At 40.6% G+C, this 20,540-nt stretch overlaps 1 long non-coding RNA gene across 3 annotated transcripts in view; it reads left to right on the top strand.

Annotated features, from left to right (window-relative positions):
- The window catches only part of LOC109493469, a 301,393-nt gene that overhangs the window by 20,675 nt on the left and 260,178 nt on the right, over nucleotides 1-20,540 (top strand). For all 3 annotated transcript variants that reach the window (XR_006588431.1, XR_002737096.2, XR_006588430.1), the window contains exon 3: nucleotides 2,748-2,958. This is a non-coding gene — a long non-coding RNA (uncharacterized LOC109493469). The remainder of the gene's footprint in view (nucleotides 1-2,747; nucleotides 2,959-20,540) is intronic.

Genomic DNA, 20,540 nt, shown 5'->3' on the forward strand with positions numbered 1-20,540 from the left:
CTTCCCATACCTTACTCCTGCAGGCTTATAAAGTTTGATTGATGTTACTGAACATGCTCAGCTCAGCGCCTTCTTGGGTACTCTTCCTTGGGGGATGCCACAGGATATTTACACTCTGGCCTATACTTGGAGTAGGCCTTTGTTTGCCCAGCTCTATTGGCCACTGTGGGGATGTCTCTCTCATTCAAGGGATTCAATACTTCAGTATTGGGGAGATTTCTGGGCCTCTAATCTAAAGCCACATTCTCTCATCATCTGTCCTGGGGCTGTTTTTCCATTGATTCCAAATTCAGAAGGTGATAAAAAGGAGGCTATATATTGACTCCTTAATGGTTACAACAGGAAGATATCCACCAAGATGGAAAGATTGTACCTATGGAGGTGGTCAACATGGCAGCGTGAGGCATTCCAGAGGAAAGAGTCTGGGACAGCAAAATTTTATTGCAAGACTTGGCTCTGACTTTTGTGACATTTGCCATGCCTTGCAATTTCAACAGTATTTTACATGAGCTGGATTTAATATAAGAGAAGAACTGAGCACTACCTACAAGTCCTGGAATGCAGCACTTCTGCCAGTACCATGCAATTCAATCACCTACTGGACTTATATGAAGTGTTAGCACTGGGAGCCCAAGAAGGCCTTCCAAGATTCACTGACACTCACATGAATCCAAACAACGTGGCAGAGCTCTAGCTGACTGAGAAATAAGAGAAGTTGAGAGAGCAGTATGGTGCACAAGAGTCTGGCATGAGTCAAAGACTTTGAAGAGATCAAGATTTTCATCCACAGATGCAAAAACCATAGCTACTGCCTCAAATCTTTAGTAATGGTTGCACAGATAAGACCTTGGTTGGGTCCAGACAACTCTGGGTTGGCTCACCTTTCACGACTTCCACAAACACTCACTGGAGCTCAATGCTCCAAAACCCTAGCATTGTACCCTGCAGCATTCTAGCACAAGAACAGCCTTGACTTATAAAATTGATCTTAAAGGAGTTTGGATTGAATATTTTCCACCACCTACTATGAATTCGTGGCCAATTGTGCCCCCTTTTCTTTCTACTCACCATCTGCTCTTCTGCCTCTATTGGCCCATTTTTTCTTCAGGTATCCCCATAGATTCTCTGAGTGGCATCCTACTTAGAGACTTCCACCTGCTTGCAGACTTGAAGCCAGATAGCACATGCTTAAAATTCATTATTTTCTGAAGTTGTCATAATGAAAGGCATACCATTGCTATTCTCGGTATGATTTAGACCACTGCTGTCCAGTAGAAATATAATGTAAGACACATGTGTCGTTAAAATTTTTTTAGGAACCACATTTAAAAAGTAAAGATGGGGCACCTGGGTGGCTCAGTTGGTTAAGCATCTGACTTCAGCTTGCGGTTCATGCGTTCAAGTCCCGCACTGGTCTCTATGCTGACAGTTCAGAGGCTGGAGCCTGCTTTGGGTTCTGATTCTCCCTCTTTCTCTGACCCTGCCCCACACTTTCTCTCTCTCTTTCTGTCTGTCTGTCTGTCTGTCTCTCTCTCTCTGTGTCTCTCAAAGAATAAACATTAAAAAAAAAGAAAAAAGTGAAGATAAACAGGGGCTTCTGGGTGACTCAGTCAGTTAAGCATCCAATTCTTGATATTGGCTCAGATTGTTAAGATTGAGATCCACGTTGTGCTCTGCCCTAAGCGTGGTGGACCCTGCTTGGGATTCTCTCTTGCCCCCTTCCCTGCCCCTCCCCCATCACGTGCACACTCTCTCGAAATAAATAGATGAACATTTTTTGAAAAGTAAAGATAAGTGAAATTAATGTGATATTTTATTTAACCTGATATATCCAAAATATACATTCCACATGTAATCAATATAAAAATATTAGTGAGATAGTTACATCTTCAAAATCGGGGCTGTATCTTATACTGTATCTCACTGCAGATATGCCACATAGATTTCAAGTGCTCAGTAGCTACTGCATCGGCCAGTGCAGACTGAGATGGTGTCACCTTACATTCCTGGGAAGACTGGAAATTCAGAGTGATGTGGATTCTTGAGTTTAGGGAGACCCTCTTAGGGCTGTGTGAAGGGGGCAGAAATTGTAATGTTTGAGGATCACTGTAATAAAATCAGGTTTGTCCTTTATTTCATTTGCATTGAAGGATTTCTACATTGTGTTTGCTGATAAAGGTTGTCTGACACTGGCAAAGTTAATGTCCTTGAGCCTCTGAGTTCATCATGTATTACACACAAACAATATAGTAATAATAATAATAATAATATATAACCATAATATAATAATAATCGGTAGCTCGCTCAGTGAGTATCCAGCTCACTGGATTGTTGTGGTGAAGAAATGGGAAAGCACTAAGCAACATTGTTCACAATATTATTTATTTGGTGAAAAATTGGCCTTTTCATATTTAAAAAATAGCTTTATTGAGGGAAACTAGACATTCAGTAAACTGTACGTATTTAAAGTACAATTTGGCATACATATATACCCATGAAATCAATTAAGATTTGCACGTATCCATCCCCCGCCCTCAATTTTTTCATGCTCCTGTTATACACACCGACCTCCTGGCTGCTCCCTCCGCCCCACCTCTCACCTCTGTGCCCAGGCAACCAATATTTTGCTTTCTGCCACAGCAGTCCACATTTTCTGGGATGTTTATACACGTGAAATCCTACAACGTGGAATATATGTATTTATTAGGCTTCTTGAACTCTGTGTATTTATTTTTGGATCCATCCAGGTTGTTTGACTTACCAACAGTGGTTGGAGGAGGTCTTCGAGAGGTCATGGCCTCTGATCGACCTGTGAGGAGGGGCAATTGGAGGCTCCTGACCCCCTCCCCTGTCTCGGGAAGGTGCGTTCCTTGATTCCACTGCCACAGCGCCGCAGGGACGGACGCAGGCGGCCTTCAGAAAAACCACCAGGAGGGCGTTCGTGGGGAATGAATGCAGGTAAGGTCGCGGTGTAAATGTTTAAGATTCTGGCGGGCGATGCCCAAGTAGGTCAGACCCCTTGCATGTTGGAATTGCGCCTCGGATCTGGAGTGGCGGGCCTCTGCCGTGGGTCTCCCGTGCCCCCCGCGCGCAGGGCCGGGTTACCCGCCCCCCCCCACCCCGAGTGGCAGGCCCGCCCGGAGAGGCAGCCATGGGCTGTGGCAAGGAGGCATCCGCGGGGAAATTCGGGGTGCCCCTGGACCTCTGTGTGGGTCGGGGTGGGCTTCTGGGCTGCGCGGTGGGTCAACCACCCACCCCAGCCAGAGGCCGAAGCAGGGTTAGCAGGCTGGGAGAAGAGCTGAGGTTAGAGACGGGCTGCGGGCCTGCGGACTCCACGGGCTCCCTGGCTGGCAGAGCAGAGACTCAAGCGGAGACCTTGGCTGACCTCCGAATCAGGGCTACCACTTGAATTAGTGAATTAGCTGTGTCTGTGACTCCGGAAGGCGTGGGCTGGGAGCTGTGGAGGGAGTACACCCAGGACTTGGGTCCCAGCTCCGGAAGGGACAGAAACCCAACACCCTTCCCGCAGAGTAACAGCTCCTGGTGGTGCGCACAGTGCTGCAGCGGGCAGAACCTGGCGGGGGGTGGTAAGAACTTCCCTTCCTCATCAAGGCATGGGTGGAGAACGTGTCCCGTGGGCCCACGTGTCCCGGGGCTCAAACTCCGGTGTTGGCTCAGTGGCATGCCTGTCGCAGCAGAGGGGGGACCTTGTCCGCCAGCCCGCTGTTTCTAGAAGTGTGGGTGCTGCCAGGTCCTGTAAAGTGTGCAGATCGTCCCAGTGCCTCTGCCCCTATTCCTGTGGCGGTCCCCGAGACCTGTGGAGGAGTGCAAGAAATCCCTGCCCGCGCCCAGCATAGAGATGCCTGGAGATAGGCAGGAATGCTGAAGCCAATGGGGCCCAACTCAGTGATTTTTCCAGTGACCACGCATGTGCCCTGGCAGATCCCACCACATTTACTACATAAGCGATCCTATCTGTGGAGAAAGACAGTTTTACTTCATTTCCAATATGGAGGCCTTTATTGTCTTACTGCACTGGCCATCACCTTAAATGTAATGTTCAATAGAAACGGTAAAAACAGACATTTTTTTGCCCTCTTCCTGATTACAGAGGGACAGTACTCCGTCTTTTATCATTAATTATGATGTCAGTTGTGTAGCCTTCTTTTCATTTTTAAAATAAATATCCTTTATGAGGTTGAGGAAATTCCCTTTTATTCCTAGTTTGATGAAAGTTAAAATTTAGAATGAATGTTGAGGGGTGCCTGGGTGGCTCAGTCGGTTAAGCATCCGACGTGGGCTCAAGTCATTATCTCACAGGTGGTGGGTTTGAGCCCCACTCCCGGCTCTACGCTGACCCTTGCTCAGAGCCTGGAGCCTGCTTCAGATTCCGTGTCTCCTTCTCTCTCTGCGCCTTCCCTGCTTGTGCTCTGTCTCACTCTTTCTTTCAAAAATAAGTAAATGTAAAAAAAAAACCCACCAAATTTTAGAATGAATGTTGAACCTGCTCAGCATCAAATGAGTTTAACATTTTTTTTTTTGGTTTTTAATATGGTGATTTATATTAATTGATTTTCAAATGTTAAACCAGCCTGAATTCCTGAGATTAACCCCAGTCTAGCATGATGTATTATCCATTTTATATATTGTTATATTTAAGTACTAAAATTTAGTTTAGAATTTTAGTTTTGAACCTGTGTTCATGAGGAATATTGGACTTTGGTTTTCTTTTTTTTTTGAAATTGTGGTAAGAACACTTATCATGAGACCCTTAACAAAATTTTAAGTGCACACTGCGGTATTGCTAACTATAGTCACAATATTATACAACACATCTCTTGAATTTATTCATGCTGCATAATTGAAATTTTATACCCATTGAACAACAACTCCCCTTGGCAACCATTAGTCTACTGTCTGTTTCTAGAAGTTTAACTATTTAAAATACCTCATGCAGGATTTGACTTTCCATGATTGGCTTATTTCACTTAGCATTGTGTCCTCTAGGCTTATCCATATTGTCACATACAACAAGATTTCTTTCCTTTTTAAGGCTGAATAATATTCCATTGTGGGTGTGCATCACGTTGTCCTGATCCATTCATCTGTTGATGGACATTTAATTTGTTTCCATGTCTTGGCTATTGTGAATAATGCCCCGATAAACTTGAGAATGCAGATACCACTTCAAGATCCTGATTTCAATTCTTTTGGATATATACCCAGAACTGGGATTGCCTGATCATATGGTAGGCCTATTTTTAATTTTTCGAAGAACCACCAAACTGTTTTCTGTAGTAGCTGCACCATTTTATATTTCTACCAACAGGGTACAAGAGTACAAGAGTTCTGATTTTTCCATCCTCGACAAAACTTATTTTATATATATATATATAATATTATATACTATATATATTATATGCTATATATAATATATAATGTGCTATGCATTATATGCACATATATTATATATATATGCTATATATATATGATATATATAGCAATCCTAAAAGATTTGAGGTGATACTTTGTTGAGCATTTCCCTGATGATTAGTGATGTTTGACATTTTTTCATATAACTGTTGGCCATTTGCATGTCTTTAGATAAAAGTCCTTTGTCTATTTTTCAATCAGGTTTTTATTTTGTTTTGTTTTATTTTTGCTGTTGAGTTGCAGGTTCCTTACACATTTTGATTATCAACCTTTATCAGATATACGGTTTGCCAATATTTTCCCTCATTCCATTGGCTGCCCTTTCACTCTCTTGTTTCCTTTGCTGTGCACACCTTTTCAGTTTGATGTAGTCCCACTTGTCTATTTTTGCTTCTTTTGCTTGTGCTTTGGTGTCATGTCCAAGAAATCATTGCCAAGACCAATGTCAAGAAACTTTCCTTTTGATTACGGGCACTGTTCCCAGCCCAGTGTGAGCACTGAGCAGTGCTCTTGCAGGTGGTTCTTTCTTGGGCCTCAGGTAGAGCCATCACTTCCTGTGCTAATCGGTACTTTGATAAATATTCAAGGATGTCCTTGTGCAGTTCTCTGGAGTTATTGCTGTCTGGTCCTCTGTCTCATCAATGTGAGTTGCCTCGGTCTTTCCAGAGTTTCAGTTGTCAACTCAGAGAACCTTGAAACCCTCCAGTCATTAAATTGGGCAATCATAGGGCTCACCTTGTTCATTTCCGATCGCGTAGGGATCACAGTTCTTTGTTGCTGCATGCCTAGCAAATTAAAAACTATTCTTTCATATATTTTGTCCACTTTGGGGGTCCTTTTGGCTCTTTTAGGTGACAGGGTAAATTTGGTCCATGTTCTCCCATCTTAGTTGGGAAGCTTCATTCTTTCAACAAACGTTTAAGTGCCAGACAATGGGGTTATCCTTAGAAGATTGTAATACCACTTTTGTAGTGGATGAAAGAAAAAGAATATTGTTGCTGGGATGGGCCAGCAGTATATACAATTAGAGTGTGTTCAGTGGTGTTACCAAAAAAGTCTCTTACCAAACAAAGAAAGCAGAGGGTCATTCTCTATAATGTTGACTCTAATTGACTCTAAAAGATGACTCTTCTGGGGACATGACTCAGTCTCTATTTCACGTGTTTTTGTTAGTAACAATAGCTATGGAACTCAAGGCTCTCTAGGCCTTTGTTTTCTCATCTAGAAGATGGGGATAATTATAGTAGGTCTCACAGGGTTCATAATGAGAATTTAATGAGACAGTATCTGCAGTGCTATTAGCTTCATACCTGACACACAGAAGTGCTCAACAAAGGTCAGGAAATCTTTAATCTTTCTAGATACCTCCCAGTTCTTGTACTACTACTGAATTTGCAAAATGATCCATATTTACGTTATTTCCTGTCTTCTTCACCCTTTATCTCTCTCTCTCTCTCTCTCTCTATCTCTCTCTCTCTCTCTCTCTCTTTCACACACACACACACACACACACACACACACACACACACCCTCTTCTTTTCTTCTCTGCAGACTTAAGAGTAACTACTTTGGTTTGTCATAATAGTGACATTTTAGTTAGAGGCATCCAATTTCAGAGTTGCAAGTGCACTTCATGACCATTTTATCCAATATGCACCGCTCTCCGTGTTCTTCACAGAAGGAAAGTATAATCTAGAGAAAGGAAGTGGTCTGTCCAAGATCACAGAGTTGGTAGTGGTGGAACACATCTTCCATCTGGGTGTTTTCTCCACAAAACAATACTACCCCTCCCTCTTTCTCATTCTCTAGGCCTCTCTCAATTCTGGGAAATACTTTGACATTCACAAGTAGGAATTTCACAGAATATTACAGACACACTTATACCATAGTTCTTTGTAAGATTTTAAAATTCCTTTTTCCTTTTTATGTTTATGCTTGTGTGTGTATGTTGGGGGGAGAAGGAGGGTGGGAAGTGGGGAAATCTAACCAGACTCAGTATAAACCAAATTAGCTGTCCCAAAAGAAAATGACACACTGCAGATTTAAGAGATCCCCAAGTCCATTTTATAGCTGATAAAGTTGTGACTTGGAGAATTCAACAGATGGGTCTTAGTTTGATATTTGGCTAAGATAAATTTTGGGTAAGCTAAAACTTAGTCTAGAGTACATTCTGTTAAACGTAGTGTCTTTTCAATAGCTTGTGACTGCTTCCGGGATAGTGACCATGGATGGTTATTAATATAGTGTGGTACAACTGAGTCAAAGTTGCCATAATTTCTTAAAATGTTACTTTTGGAGAAATTAAGAGCTCCATATAAATTTAAATATTAACACTATTGGTTATGCACATTACCTTTTCCCCCCTTTACTTTAAACCTATATAAACAACAACAAAAAGCAGTTCTTAAGCTTAAGCATTATGGTGCTAGTGTCTACAGAAATAGTGCACATAAAAAAATATTTAGAATTAGATTCTGGCTTTAGGCGATCTTTGTAAATGAGACACAATTTTTATAACTTTATAAATATCTTTACAACATCCAAATTATCTTGCAATACAAGTATGAATTTTACTACATCACAAATGTATATTATGTGAATGCAAAATTGGATGCTGTTAAATCCTAGACAATCTGATTTTTAGGATGATTATGTGATTGTAATTTCAGGAATAATAATAATTTGTTGGTAGTGGATCGATTATTTTTTTTGCAAGTGAGTTTATCATTTTCTTGACTTTGTCTGATCCTCGGATCCTTAGGGGTAAATTTTCAGTACAGCACACGGGGATTTAGCTGTGTGAGCCCCATTAGTGTGAAACGGAGTTTTGTAGCTATATCCATGAGGGGAGCAGTTGCTCTTTAATGTTATTTTAATATTTAATGGTTATTGCAGGGCTGTCAAGCTGGGACTGTCTCAATGAGAGAGATTTCCAGAACATATGAGAGAGATTTTAAACATCTATTTAGAGCGTACTGCAATATTCTTCGTTATAAGAAGAAGATTCTTTAGGGAGAAACAGTCCAATTCAAAAAAGTTTCCTTTTAATTGTGGCAAATTTGAGACTGAGATAATCAATTTCTTATTTTTATTAGAATTTTCCAAAGGATTCATTAAACTGCTTTCATGAAATAACTGAGATATTAATATGGTGAAATTTTAATGGAGTATCAGATAAAGAAAAGGAATAAAGTGTTTTTCATTTATGGATGTTTATTTTTGTCATTCATTTTATAATACATTTTTTAAGTTAATTGGTACTCTTGATTTTCCTTAAAAATCTCTAGGCAAATTTGTAGAGGTTAGGTATGTGAGGACACCTCTGTGAAGAACTAAGAGGCTTTACCACAAGTTGGATTATAACTAAATAATTGTCTCACTATAAAGAATACACAGCTGCATTCTTCCCTCGAGGCATCTCCCTAGTGCCTGGTGGCCCTCAAGAAGTCAGTACGGGACTAAATGTTTTTGAACACTGAGAGCATCTGGCCTCAGACCTTAAAATATACCCCATATTATTTTCATCAAATCTAACATAAAACCTGTATCTGAAGTACCCCAAGAAGCCATTCAAGGTCTCTAGGTAGAAATTTTGGAAAGTCTCGGGGCACTTGGGTGGCTCAGTCAGCTAAATGTCCAACTTCAGCTCAGGTCATGATCTCGCAGTTCATGAGTTCGAGCCCTACGTCAGGCTCTGTGCTGACAGATCAGAGCCTGGAGCCTGCTTCAGATTCTGTCTCCTTCACTCTCTGCCCCTTCCCTGTTCATGCTATCTCTCTCTCTCTCTCTCAAAAATAAATAAACATTAAAAAAAAAAAGAAATGTTAGAAAGACTCAAAAGAAGAAGAAGACAGAACAGCTGTATCCATTCATCACTCATCCCTCCTTTTTCCTGCAAGTTCAAATTTTCCTTCTCTTGTTTTACTCAACTTGTAAACCTGTACAGGTTTCCACATCCTGGAAACAAGCAAGTGAACCAATTTTTCTGTCACACAGAACTCCCCTCTAGCTATGTTCCTACAGCCCTCCTTCCACTTACCACCCACCTCCATGGAAGAGCCTTTTCCTTCCACAGTCGCCTCTTTTACTTCCTTCCTGGTAGTACTGGCCGATTCTGACCTCTCCTCAGTATCTGTCTGACTAGTCCACCCTGAGGTTCTTCATACCCTTAAATACCATCTTTTTTTTTCATTTCTTCCCTTGCTTCTCTCTTTCTTTTCTTTCTTTCTTTCTTCTTTCTTTCTTTCTTTCTTTCTTTCTTTCTTTCTTTCTTTCTCTTTCTTTCTTTCTTTCTCCTTCTTTCTTCATTTATTCATTCATTCATTCCTAAATACATTTTGCCAGACACTGCTCTAAGTATCTTAAACAGAGAAATAAGGCTTAATCACAATCCATGGGGGGCTTAGGATCTAGTGGGAGAAACAGGAAGATATTTTTCTTTTTTCTGCACTGTGATGCTAGAGCTTGGACTCTGGAAACCACATCTTTCCCTTGATTGCTGGTTCCCTTCTAGGTTCTTGTCAACAGGGAGTGTGTGAGGGAGACCAGAAGGCCGGAGTTGGGGAGAAAGAACTTACTCTTTCTTGTTTTCTTTCTATTCTTGTCAGTGATACTTTACCATGGCCCTTCACTCAGGCAGAGATGGTTGGCTCCAGTCTCCAGCTACTTGTTGCCCTTCTCACAACCAGCTGCGTTGTGCCCATTCAGTGGTATCTGCAACAGTTGGGCAGTGGTCTGCCTTAAAGGTTTGGGTCCCAGCTATATGGAGCATATCTCTGAGGTCCTAAGGTATCAGTATCTCCAGGCAGCTCTCCTCAGAGGCAGAGTATCCAGCTCTGTGGGCCTGAGACTTGCAGAAGGTCCAGATGTATAGCAGACCGCTCTACCTCTTGGTTCCATTATGACCCAGCAGTTCAAGAGTACTCAGTGATCTCTGGCAGGTAGGGATGCTCTAAGGATCCTCTGGGAAGCCCCCATAGGAGAACTACAGTACAGACCCCTAAGCCCTATTCTTTTTTTTTTTGGGGGGGGAGGGTTGCAGGATAGATGATTTATGGTTCTTTATATTTTAGATATAATTCACACATTAAAGTCTTCAGTGTTTTTTAGTATATTCGCAGGACTGTGCAACAATCATCACATTCTAATTTTAGAACACTAACTCTTCTGCACACATCAATTCTCCTTTTGAAAAATAGCTCTTGGCTTGTTACTGGGCCCGTCTAGGGAAACCATGAGCCACTGAATGACTATGCATCGTGACCTGGCCAGCATGAACGGAGTGTTGTCTGACCCATCAAAGCTTAACACTGTGTGTGCGCACCAGCCGTCCATCATCCTATGGAAATATTGCAGAAGACACTATGTCCAGTAAGCTCTGAACACTCAAGTGAGTTGAATGAGCAGGTGGCATGGACTTCTTTAACTCCTACTGATGCTGCATTACTTCACTCCTTTGATCCACACCTGTGGCCTCACGGGGAACTTTCTTATAAAGAGTTGACTGAGGAGTAAAAAACTTGGGCCTGACTTACACATATATTAGTCTACTCAAGCCACCATAACAGAATACCACAGATTGGGTGGCTTAAAAACAGAAATTTATTTTCTCACATTTGTGGATGCTGTTCAAAAAACTAATATCTTCACCAAAAATCACTGAGGACCTGAGGCCTGAGAACAGCCATTTCAGTGAGCTTAGAAGTAGCATTTCCCCCACTTTATCCTTCAGGTGACTTCAGCTCATGCTGACACCTTTCTAGTCTCATGAGAAACCCTGAGGCAGAGGAACCCAGAAAAACTGTGGCCAGATTCCTGAGCCACAGAAACTGGCAGACACATTTGCTGTTTTAAGCTGCTAAATTTTATGTTCAGCTGTTATGCAGCAACAGATAAATGATATGTATTAAATAAGAGAGTAGAGTCTCTGATAAATTTTACACACTGGACAGCTATGATTAAGTATGTTTAAATATGAATAAATATTTTGGAAATATCACTGGCATCAGTTTTTGAAAAGACCACTTTGGCATCAGTGTGGACAGTTGTGTTGGGTTAGACCACGGGCGGGAGAATGAGAGGATCATGTAACAGTAACCTGGGTGCACGGGGAAGACACTGGCAGGGAGAATGGAGAAAAGCTAGATTCAAAGAGGAACTCAGGAGGTCATCTGTCAGACTTGGGCATCCCACAGGGTGTCAAAGACATTCTCATGTAAAAAAATGAGACTCCACTCGCCATGTGCCCTCTCTCTGTCTCGCATTGTTGTTCTTTGTTCTTCATTCTCTTCCCCGGGACCTCCCCCTTCATCTGTCTCCCCTGAAGTGGTCGGAGTTCTGCAGATTTCATGTTAGGCAATCTCATCTGGACCCATGGCTCCTATCACCGTCTGTGTGCTGAAGAGTCCCACATCACGCCTCCTGACACCCTTCTTGGGAGCACAGGTTTTATATGTCCGACTCTACACAAAGCCTGAGTCCGCTAGTTTAGGAGTTGGCAAACTTTGTTTGGGCTTTGCAGGCCACACCGTCTCTGTCGAGCTATTCCACTCTGGGGTTGTAGTTATGATAGTAGCCAAAGACAATACGTAAATGACTGAGCATGCCCGTGTTCCAATAACACTTTATTTGTGCACAGTGAAATCAGAATTTCACATAATGCCCACTTGTCTTGAGGTATTCTTTTCTTTTTTCCTTTTTTTCTACTGTTGAAAAATATGAAAACTATTCTTAGCTCTTGGGTTTTGTGGGCTGTAATTTGCAGACCCCTGATCTACTCCCCACCGTGTTTCTAGCCTCATCTCCTGGTATTCCTTGCACTCAAGAAGTGGCAAACATAATGCCCCCCCTTTTTTTGTATGTCTTTCATTGACTATCTATGGAGTTTTTATTGCCTTTGATGCCCTCTTGCCTCTCTTCGCCCTGTGAACTCCTCATCATTGATAATTACTGGCTTAGTTGTGCCCTCCTCAGTCTAGCCTTCTCGGATTCCCCCAGGCAGGATTATTTCCTCGCTTCTCTGTGCTCTCAAAGTACTTTGTTCCTATCGCCGTTCTAGCAGGTATCATATCATAGTGTCATTTATCTCTTTAAGTACCTGTCTGCAACACTGGCCTATGAACTCCCCAGTGTCAGGCATCTCCCCCTTACTTATCCAGTCCTCACTTAATAATGTCTTGAAGTGACTCATTCAGGGAAGCCAGCATTTTGTACAAAATACTACAGATTCTTTCTAGAAAATTTGAGCATAAAGATAAGTGTTTTCATTAAAATTATGGCTTTTTATATTTGAAGTCTGGTATTTTGGAAAATAAAATATTGTCTTCAGAAAGCTGGTTTTCATAATACTTTTTAGAGGATCAAAACATTAAAAATTCTTATAAAAATATTTTATAACCCATATACAAATATAAAAATGTTAATCCTCATTAATATTATTGCTACTACTCAAACTACAACTTCTACAGTTACTACTGCTATAGGTATTGCTATAAACTTGTTTTTAAAAGAAAATTTTCTTCACTGATATATGGAAATTAGTCCCAAGAATATAAATTTATCTTACTTCCCAAAGCATGTATTTTCTGATTTATTTTTGCAGATATTTTTGTTGGCAATATGAACTCTTTTACACTTGTTACCATGTGTTTTCATACTAAAATTAAAGTTTTCCCTTAAACTTTATATTCATGTGTTTTTTTTAATTTCATTTATTTCTTAAATATGCCCATCTAGATATGATTTCTCGTTCTGCCTCCATAAGACATGTTCTTTTCACCAAAATCCTGGAGATAATCTCAGGCAAGAGGACTGGCATCCTTCACCGGTCGACTACTTTATGATGGGGAGAAGTAGTTCAGTCTCCCCTCTATTAATTTCTATCAAAAGCCAGCTTTACTCTCTTTTTCCCCAGTGGAACTATTTCTGTTTGATTTCAATTAAAAATGAAATGTCAGCATTTCAGGATGCATTATGCTGCTTTATGGTGCACACGATTCCAACTCATTAGGGAGAAGGCAGCATGTTTGGAGGAAACCCAGTTGGGATGGAAAAGTAGATTTCTGTTTCACGTTTTTGTTAGGAGTATGAACCAGAATGTATTTTACAAAGGCCACTATTTAAAGGAAGACTCCGTGGCAATCGGTTTCCCAATTCCCATATCATTTACTATCTTCAACTTGTCCAGAGATTTCCTCTATTAGGTCATATTTTCCTGATTCCCAAGCTAAATTTATCTAAAGACAATCTCACCTTCATTTCTGGTCTGTGAATATTATATGCTTTTGGAAAAGAGTGTGTAAAGATTGGGAAAGTATTTATGGTTCTTTAAGAAGTTGATTATATTAAAGGTAGTATTTCATGAGAGTTGATATTCTAAGGAAAAGAATGTCTATGCTTCCAATTTTGACAGTCTGAGATTTGACATATAAAAATTCAAATGTATGTGAAAGTTCAGAAGAGTTAGTATCATTCTGCTTTTCTTCTCCCAAGGAAATGGGCATATGTAGGTAGTTATGGAAATGCATTGGTAGTGTTGACAGCTTGACCAGGAGTGTAAAATGTATGATAACGTGATCACTTCTAAAAATTTCAACAAGAGATCTATAATGTTTTCTGAAGAGCCAGCATCTGGAAAATGGAATGTTTTTCCACTTAAAAGCAAATAATGTATTTTACCAATTTTATTCTTGTAAAAGAAAAATAATGAAGGAATGTGCTTTCTGACTGTATCACATTTGGCAATACAGAGTACATACACTGGGAGAAACACAGATTTTATAGCCAAATTTCATAAGGAATTATAATCACCAAGCACCGAAATAACCTGGCAACAATTTCTGAATATTGACCAGAAAAATGACCCTTGCTGTGGTGCCAAAGATTAGCTAATCGATGTGATTACAGTGTGAAGGCTCAGAAGGGAGGTGACCTGTGAATGGTAACTGTTGCTGCTAAAAAAAAAAAAAAAATCTGCTTTACAGCCCTTCCTCATTTTGGCCTAAGAAACTTGTGCTCAAAATTGGATGACTCTAGCTTGTTATATTCTGTGGCTTCTGTTTCCCAATTATTTACAGAGTGTGCTGGTACTAAAGTTTGTGTTTTCTTTCTTTGAGTATGTCCAGAAGAATTTAGTCAAGGAATACATTAAGCATTGACTGTGGGGTAGATATTGTGAGAAGTGCTAGAAAGAAATGTATTCCGGGGATCATCACAGTCTTTATGGTCCTCCCCAGGGGAGGAAACAGACAGGTATACAACTACCTTGAAGGAACGTGTCATAGATGTCCTGACAATGGTGTCTTTAGGATACAATGGCCACACAAGAAAGGAGTGGCCAAATGTATCGAGGAGAGTCAGGAAAGCCTTCATAAAGGACACAGCACTTCTAAGGCTGATGACTGCCTGGTTTCAGGACTGTAGGGATAAGTGACCTTGACTTTTCTTTCTTTTTCAAAAAAAGTTGAGTTGTAATTGATATGTAATATTGTGTAAGGTTAAAGCGTACAGCATGTTGATTGGTACATTTATATATTGCAATATGATTACCATTATAGCTTAGCTAACAGCTTTAGCTCATTATGTAATTGTCATCTCTTTTTGTGGTGAGCAATTTTAATATCTAGAATCTTAGCAACTTGAGGTTTATAATATAGTATTATTGACTCTAATCACCTACATTAACACTGCATTAGACCTGCGGAGTTTATTCATCTTCTAATCGTAAGTTTGTACCCTTAAAAATCATCTCCCTAATTACCCTACTCTCCCAGCCCCTGGTAACCACTATTCTACTTTATTTCTATGAGTTCAGCTTTTCTAGATTTCACATATAAGTCATATCATACAGTATTTGTCTTTGTCTGACTTGTCTCGCTTAGTATAATGTCCTCAAGTTCCATCAATGTTGTTGCACAGGCAGGATTTCCTTCTTTCTCGTGGCTGTATAATATCCATATATATATTTACATATGTATTATATATTTGTATATATTATATTCACAGATACATAATTTTCACATGTATAAAATCGCTATATATGATATATAATATATATAACATTCACATTGTGTAATATTCATATATGTATGAATGTAATTTAGCCATGAGAAAAGAAGGATATGTATAAATCACATCATCTGTATCCACTCATCCATTGATGGACACTTAGGTTGTTTCTGTATCTTGGCTATGGTGGCTAATGTTGCAGTGAACATGGGAGTGCAGGTATCTGTTTTCATTACCTTTGAATATTTGTAATCAGAAGAAGTGGGATTGCTGGATTATATGGTAGTTCCTTTATTGCCCAGCAGATTCAGAGGGAACACTGTTGAAACATCTCTAAGGGATGGATGACCTAAAGAAAGGAGGCCTAACTCCTGTGTGTATGTGTGTGTGTGTGTGTGAGAGAGAGAGACAGACAGAGAGAGACAGAGAGAGGGAGAGATGGAGAGAGGGAGAGAGGGAGAGAGACAGAGAGAGAGAGAGGGAAAGGGCAGGAGAGAGAGAGGGAGAGACGGAGAGAGGGAGAGATGGAGAGAGGGAGAGAGGGAGAGAGGGAGAGAGAGAGAGGGAAAGGGCAGGAGAGAGAGAGGGAGAGACGGAGAGAGGGAGAGATGGAGAGAGGGAGAGAGGGAGAGAGGGAGAGAGAGAGAGGGAAAGGGCAGGAGAGAGAGAGGGAGAGACGGAGAGAGGGAGAGAGAGAGCGGGAAAAGGGGGGAGAGAGAGAGAGGGAGGGAGAGAGGGAGCAAGAGAGAGGTAAAGGGAGGGAGAGAGGGAAAGAGGGAGAGAGGGAAAGAGGGAGAGAGGGAGAGATAGAAAAAGGGAGAGAGGGAGAGAGACAGGGAATTGATTTCCTGGCACCTGATTTGGCCACTGACATCGCAACAATGAAACTTCCAATTAAACCCCTGCTTTCTTTATTTTAGCTTTTACATTTCAAGCTGAATTTGATAGAATTTAATTCTTTTTTTTTAATTTAAAATATGTGTTTTTGGGCATGCCTGGGTGGCTCAGTCAGTTAAGCATCTTACTCTTGATTTTGGCTCAGGTCATGATCTCACAGTTCATGAGTTCGAGGCCCGCATTAGGGGCAGAGAGAGAGGAAGAGAGAGAGAGTACCAAGCATGCTCTGCACTGACAGCACATATGTGAATATTATATATAGTGAATATCATATATATTATATATCATATATAGTGAATATATATATGTGAAAATTATATAACATCTGTGAATGTTATATATAAATATATAATACATATGTAAATATATATATGGATATTATGCAACCATGAGAAAGAAGGAAATCCTGCCTGTGCAACAACATCGATGGAACTTGAGGACAGTATACTAAGTGACTCTGTGCTGCCAGTGCACAGCCTGATGCCAGGCTTAAACCCACGAATTGTGAGACCATGACCTGAATGGACATCAAGAGCCAGTCGCCCAGCCGACTGAGCTACCCAGGCTCCCCTGAAGTAACTTATTTTTAAATGTACTGTTACTGAGACCCCACTTTCATTATTCATTGAAAAGTCTTAGAAAATTTAAAATACTAGATATATCAATTCACTAAATATAAAGTGTTGATGGTCATTGAAAAACTCAGCCTGGGTGGCTCGGTCGATTGAGTGTCTGACTTCAGCTCAGATCATGATGTCACGGTTCGTGAATTCGAGCCCCATGTTGGGCTCTGTGCTGACAGCTCAGAGCCTGGAGCCTGCTTCAGGTTCTGTGTCTCCCTCTTTCTCTGCCCCTCCTCTGCTCATACTCTGTCTGTCTCTCAAAAATAAATAAACATTAAAAAAAAAGAAGAATGTGTTTTGGAGGCTTGGTTTTATATGAAGTAAGTGTGATGGTGCCCTAGGTTGATGTGGAAAATATTTATCTGGATCATGGTTAACCATGCTTTCACATCCTTAAGGCAGACTATGAAGTATTTATATCAGTTTCTACAAAAGAACCTTTTTTTGTAGGTCTGCAAAATATCTGTTCGGTCAATGACAGCAATAAGTATGTATTTGGGACAGGCAAATGAACAGCATTACCTCATCCTATGAGAAGATAATGCATGGGTAGTAGTAAAATGCCAGATTGGAAGATAGCATATGATAAACCTTTAGAAGAATAACCACAACTCAACAGATTTCAAATTGAGGGCAAAATAATATGCCAAATCTTTCTTCATTTCAATTTGAAAAACAAACAAACAAACAAACAAACAAACAAACAAACAAACAAACTTTCAGGATTCTACAAATGTCTGGAAAATTCGTAACAAGGTCCTGACAGGAAGAGTCCAGGATCACTGTCAATGGAAACACTCTTGATGTCAAGTGAAAACATAAAATTCATGCCGATATTTATAGCTCTATGGCTATTAGCCTCTTGAATACACCTAATTCGAATATCTGGATGGTCACAGTGGATGAAAAGGAAGCTAAATTTAGGGAAGTCTGCAGTGTAAGTCACACTATAATAAGCCCGGCAGCCTAGTGGCAAAAAGTTATCGTTCTAAAAATATTCTTAAGATGCAACATACTACCATGCTTGGGTGCTAAAGTAACATCAACATGATTCATAAAAATGGCAAAGATAAGAAGTTTGCTGAAGCATGGGACCTGGATAAGTACACATACGTGTGCAGCTGCTGTAACACAGGCTTGTTGTAGCTGTTAGACAAGCCCATGGAGGTGTTGTGCTTGAGGCGAGCTTTGAAAGCACAAAGATGTTCTTCATAGAATCACAGAGGAGGCCAACAAAGGCATGGGAGTAAAATCTATGTAAAAACTTTTATGTAAAAGCACTCCCTTAAACTAAAGCCATAAACCATGCACAATAGAAATATGAGACAGAAGTCACTATTCTGCTTGCTATAATCTTGGACCACAGGGCTTTTGTAAAACAAATGATTTCTAAGTGCTTAAGGTCAAAGTGGAAGAAAAGGCATTTTATCAAACTTGTTCAGGGGGAGAAAGAACCTCCAAGATGAATGTCACGTCCTTGGCTCATGTATCATTCTTAGGGAATTCTTTAGGGCCTTTCTAAGATTTCACTCCATGTTCACCACATCTGGGTAATTTAAACCATTTTGAACACCATCTGAAGATAGTTGTGTTTTCAGCCAAAGTAAAGTATTTTAAAGTTGTTTTTTTTTAATTACTATGTCATTAATTTAAAATATAAAGGGCTGGAAATAATGGACTAACATTCATGAAACTGCATTGCCTAATAGTGTGTTAGATAATTATAACATTTAATTACTTGAGAAGAGCAGGCTTTAAACCTTGTATACTACTTGGGGGAATAATTGAATTAGCCGAATTTTACTGTGTTGACTATAATGACACTAAGTTTTTATCATGATGATGAATAATAAGAATTTGTGGCTTGCATACTAGTATAGTGGTACTCTGCTAGACACTAGAACTCAAAAACAATATAGAGGTCCCTGACCCTAATCAATAATATGCTGAGAAGACTAGGCCCAGGGCAGGAAAGAAAGGAAATATGGCAGGCAGGTTATATGAATGTGTCAGAAGTTCAGGAGAAGGGTAAGTGTTATAGGCAGGAGAACACAGAGAGAGGGAGTGTGCAAGGTGGTACCAGAGTGGTAAGCAGGGTCAGGACCTGTGGGCCTTTTTAGGACATATGAAAGATTTCTATCTTTATTTTAAGAACAATGGGAAGGAACTTAAAGAAGACATGATGTTCTTGGGTTGACACTGAGAAAACGTCAGCTGCCGAGTGTAGATGGTAGCCATGATAGAACGAATGCATGTAGGCGAGTCATAAGACATCAGTATTAGGCCAGGAAAGAAATGGCAATGCTTTGGATTAGAGTGAGGACAGTGGAGATAAAGAGAAGTGGACAGAGACTCCGGACAGATGACGAGCCAGGTAAGGGAATGACGCCTATCTGCTCCAAACACATAGGCTTTCTTAAAGTATATAGCTAAGCTTGAAAGAAAGAATGAAACTGACACATCCCCCAGCCTTGGGCTACTAGGTGCTGGGAGTAGATGAGTGGATTAGGGGATAATGTTTAATGCCTGTCCTGGCAGTGGCATTCATTCCAGTGGCAGCAGTTTTTCCAAAACTAGTGTGACCAGCCTCATTGCACCCTTTTTGAAACCCAAGTCCCAGCTGGCCAGCACACTTTCCTCAAAAGCATTAGTTCTAGTTCTTCAGGCTCCCTCCTCCAAGCTTTTAAATTTTAATAGTCCACGGGTGCTTGGATGGCTCAGTCGGTTGAATGCCTGACTTTAGCTCAGGTAATGATTTTGCGGTCCATGAGTTCCAGCCCCGAGTCAAGGCTCTGTGCTGACAGCTCAGAGCCTGGAGCCTGCTTCAGATTCTGGGTCTCCCTCTCTCTCTGCCCCTCCCCCACTCACACTCTGTCTCTCTCAAAAATAAACATTAAAAAAAATTAAATTTTACAATTCTTACTTCATCCCTTTGTTTCCCCAACCCTAGTGGGGGACAACGTCATGTAATTACTGCCTCCATGCCTTGGTGCCTCCTTTTTGCCTTTTGTCTGGTTAATAATTCTTCAGATTAACTTCTGCCTATTGAAGTCTGTTGTGTCTGCCTATTGAAGTCTGTTGGGTTCTGTCTCCTGAATGGATCCCGACTGATACAGAAGGGATAGTGAGAATAGTCAAAAGGCAATAACCAGGGAGACAAAAGTTGAGAGCTTCTGAGAGTTAAAGAATTGTGTAAAAAATCAAACCAACTGTTAGAACAAATAAAAACAAATCAATCATTGGGCTCAAGGATCCAGAGAAAGTCTCAAAAGCTAGTAAAGGGCAAGACAGGTTACATCCAAAGAATGTTGCTTTGACAGCAGACTTCTCCTAAGCAATAGATGCAAGACAAAGAAATTCATTGCGTCATTAACGGAGATAAAGAATATTGGAGGAATATCATATTTGGTTTTTTTTAATGTTTATTTTTGAGAGAGAGAGCACTGGCGGGGGGGGGGGGAGCAGAGAGAGAGGGGGACAGAAGATACGAAGCGGGCTCTGCGCTGACAGCAGTAAGCCTGATGGGGGACTTGAACTCACAAATCATGAGATCATGATCTGAACCAAAGTTGGACACTCAGC

The sequence above is a fragment of the Felis catus genome, chromosome D3 (assembly GCF_018350175.1).
Source record: "Felis catus isolate Fca126 chromosome D3, F.catus_Fca126_mat1.0, whole genome shotgun sequence".
Classification (NCBI taxonomy): Eukaryota; Metazoa; Chordata; class Mammalia; order Carnivora; family Felidae; genus Felis; species Felis catus.